The sequence below is a fragment of the Cebus imitator genome, unplaced genomic scaffold, assembly GCF_001604975.1.
Source record: "Cebus imitator isolate Cc_AM_T3 unplaced genomic scaffold, Cebus_imitator-1.0 Scaffold32, whole genome shotgun sequence".
In the NCBI taxonomy this organism is placed as follows: Eukaryota; Metazoa; Chordata; class Mammalia; order Primates; family Cebidae; genus Cebus; species Cebus imitator.
The window spans coordinates 10,265,478-10,269,443 of NW_016107347.1; the positions used below are offsets into that span (position 1 = coordinate 10,265,478).

Consider the following 3,966-nt stretch of genomic DNA (forward strand, 5'->3'; position numbering starts at 1 on the left):
GCCTCGGCCTCCCAAAGTGCTGGGATTACAAGCGTGAGCCACCGCACCCGGCCTTTATTTTCATTTTCTCCCATAGGTTTATATAGGACTTTTGGCACATACTACTACTGGATTCCACGGAAGGGGACCACAAAACAAATGAACCATAAATGAGTATTGCTGAAAAAAGCCCAGAAATAGTCAATCACGCTTAGTTTGATAATTTGTGTTTTTGTGGACACACATCATAACTTTATGTATTGCATACATACAGGAATTTTTCTGTAAGAAAAATAGTTTATGAAGGGGACTTACACATATCATTGTTCATATTTTTACAAAATGATTATCGCTTTCTGCAAAAAGCTTGTTCTGCAACCTGAACAAGTTTTAGAATAGCTGTTCCAAGAAACCTTCGCTGTAAGTGATAGACAAATCTCAACAGGATCCCATACTATCTCTTTCTGGCCTGTCCTGTCCTGTCCTGGGGGACATTGGAAGACATATCAGCTTAGATATGAAAAAGAGTCCTTTGGTGGCCCTGTGGCCTATGTGGTTAGGAAGTTCTTTGCATCCTTCCATTAAAAGAAAGAAAGTGAAGTCTGGTTCTGTGTGCTTAGTTTCATCTCTGCTTTCTGTTACCCTTGGCTGTCCTGCATCTCCCATCATGGCAGATTATTTATAATTAGACAAAACCCTGCTTCTTTGTACGTGTGTGAGTGTATGTGTATTTGAGTGAACAAAGGGACTTAACAATGAAAATACTTGTACTAGGTTGGAGACACTTAGAACACCTGCTTTATCTTTTCTTTTTCTAAACATTCCACTAGTAATTCCCTGGTCTCACAAGCTATATTTTTAAAAGTATTATGTTGTTGTTTTTATTTATTTTCATTTGTCATTTATTTTTTGATACAGTCTCACTCTGTTGCCCAGGCTGGATTGCAGTGGTGCAATCTCGGCTCATTGCAACCTCTACCTTCTGGATTCAAACAATTCTCCCACCTCAGCATCCTGAGTAGCTGGGACTACAGGCACGTGTCACCATGCCTGGCTAGTTTTTTGTCTTGTTAGTAGAGACTGGTTTTCACCATATTGGCCAGGCTGGTCTCGAACTCCTGACCTCAGGTGATCCATCCGACTCGGCCTCCCAAAGTGCTGGGATTATAGGCATGAGCCACTGTGCCTGGCCTTGTTTTTATTGATTTTTAATTAAAAATTTCAAATTTTAAAAGTCTACCTGTTGCGCTGTGTGGGGTGTCTCATGTGAGCCTATAATCCCAGCACTTTGGGAGGCAGAGGCAGGCGGATCACCTGAGGTTGGGAGTTTGAGACCAGTCCGACCAACATGGAGAAACCCTGTCTCTACTAAAAATACAAAATTAACTGAGCGTGGTGGTGGGCACCTGTAATCCCAGCTACTCAGGAGGCTGAGGCAGGAGAATCACTTGAACCTGGGAGGTGGAGGTTGCAGTGAGCCAAGATCACGCTATTGCACTCCAGCCTGGGCAACAAGAACAAAATTCTGTCTCAAAGAAAATCAAAACAACAAAAAAATCTACCTGTTTCAAAATAATACCAGTTTTATTACCAAAATCATAATTTATAAAAAAGCAGTTTATGATTTACTTGCAGTTTTTTTGTTGTTAAGATAAAAGGACAGTCAAAATATGAGGTTTTTAACCCACTTGAAAAAACGTTCAGCCAGGTGCAGTGTCCCGTGCCTGTTGTCTCAGCTACCTGGAGGGATTGCTTGAGCCGAGGAGTTAAGGACTATAGTGAGCTGTGATTGTGCCACTAGACTCCATCCAGGATAACACAGCAGGATGTCCTCTGTACCCCTCTTCCCCCCACCCAAAAAAGTCTCTGGACGGTTTAACTAAACATGGGTAAATTAACTTGTTTCATTATGCTATCTGTTTCTATATACTGGTTTTTAAAGTTTTATTTAATTTGTTTCATAAATTTATAAAGCATTTGCATGGTTCCAAAGTCAAAGCTATGGAAAAACGTACAGTTAGAGAAACACCTTCTGTTCATGTCCTCTCCATGCTTTTCTCTTTCCCTGAGTAGAAACCCTTTTAATTGTTTTTAGTTTACACTTCCATGTTTTATTTTTTATTTTATTTATTTATTTATTTGAGACGGAGTTTCGCTCTGTCATCCAGGCTGGAGTGCAGTGGGGTGATCTTGGCTCACTGCAGCCTCGGCCTCCCAGGTTTAAGTCATTCTGCCTTAGCCTCCTGGAGTAGATGGGATTACACGTATATGCCACCATGCGTGGCTAATTTTGTATTTTCAGTAAAGACAGGGTTTTACCATGTTGGCCAAACTAGTCTCAAACTTCTGACCTCAGGTGATTCACCCACTTTGGCCTCCCAAAGTGCTGGGATTACAGGCGTGAGCCACCGTGCTCGCCCTTCCATGTTTTAAAAATATAGGTAAATAAATATATTCTGGCCGGGTGCGGTGGCTCATGCCTGTAATCCCAGCACTTTGGGAGGCTGAGGCAGGCGGATCACCTGAGGTCAGGAGTTCGAGACCAGCGTGATCAATATGGTGAAACCCTGACTTTGAAAAAAAATAAATAAGTATATTCTGTATCTCACTGACATAATGGCTCAAACCTATTATCCCAACACTTTGGGAGGCTGAAGCAGGTAGATCACTTGAGCTCAGGAGTTCGGGACCAGCCTGGGCAACATGGTGAAATCCCATCTTTACTAAAAATACAAAAATTAGACAGGCGTGGTAGTGCCTGTATCTCAACTATTTGAGAGGCTGAGGTAGGAGGATCACTTGAGCTGGGAGGTTGAGGCTGCAGTGAGCCAAGATGGTGCCACTGCGCTCCAGTAGCGACAGAGTAAGATCCTGTCTCAAAAACTAAAAAAAAGTGTGCCTTTTATTTTTAAAAGGTGGTGGCAGCCCGCAGTGGCTCACACCTGCAATCCCAACACTTTGGGAGGCCGAGGCAGGTGGATCACAAGGTCAGAAGTCCCAGACCAGGTTGGCCAATATGGTGAAATGCCATGTCCACTAAAAAAAATACAAAAATTAACTGGGTGTGATGGCGCATGCCTATAGTCCCAGCTGCTCTGGAGGCTGAGGCAGAAGAATTGCTTGAACCCGGGAGGTGGAGGTTGCAGTGAGCCGAGACTGCACCACTGCACTTTAGCCTGGGCAACAGAGTGAGACTCCATCTCAAAAAAAAAAAAAAAACCAAAAAAAAAGGTGGTGGCATATAAATATGATATAGTATATAATATTTAAATTTTTAAGGTAAAAAAGATAATGTAAAAACTAAGGAAATCTGGATATAGACTTGAGTTAACAATAATGTATCAGTGTTGGTTTATTAATTGTACCAATGTATTTTATGAATATGAGATGTTAATAATAGGGAAATGAGGGTGCAGTGGCATGTGCTTATAGTCCTAGTTCCCTCAGCCTTCGGGAGGCTGAGGCAGGAGGACCATTGAGCCCAGCAGTTAGGGTTGTTCTTCTTGGAGTCAAACTCCTGGTTTCAAGTGATCCTCTCGTCTCAGCCTCTCGCTTCCCAAGTAGCTGAAATTAGGGTACACAACACTGTGCCCAGATAAACATTTTTTTCAAGTGGGCTTAAAATGACTATCCTTTTATCTTAAGAACAAAAAGTGCAAAAAAAATCTGTTTTTTATAAGTATATTATTGGTAATAATACTGGTATTATTTTGAAAAAGGTAGATTAAACATATAAATATTAGATAATATACTAATTTATATATAAAATATATTTGTGTGATCACCCCCTTTTTAAAATAAAAGGTACACTTTTTTTTTTTAAGTAGACACAGGGTCTTGCTATGTTGCCCAGGCTGGTCTCAAACTCCTGACCTCAAACAATCCCAAAGTGCTGGGATTACAGGAATGAGCCATCATACCCAGGCCACACCTTTTTCTTTTTAATTTTATTAATTTTTTTTTTTTTTTTTTTTTTTTTTTTTTTTT

The 3,966-nt window shown here is 40.8% G+C and overlaps 1 protein-coding gene across 2 annotated transcripts in view; it reads left to right on the top strand.

Annotated features, from left to right (window-relative positions):
• Positions 1-3,966, top strand: part of CGAS (cyclic GMP-AMP synthase) — a 35,969-nt gene that overhangs the window by 19,459 nt on the left and 12,544 nt on the right. The gene's annotated exons all lie outside the window — the stretch shown is intronic.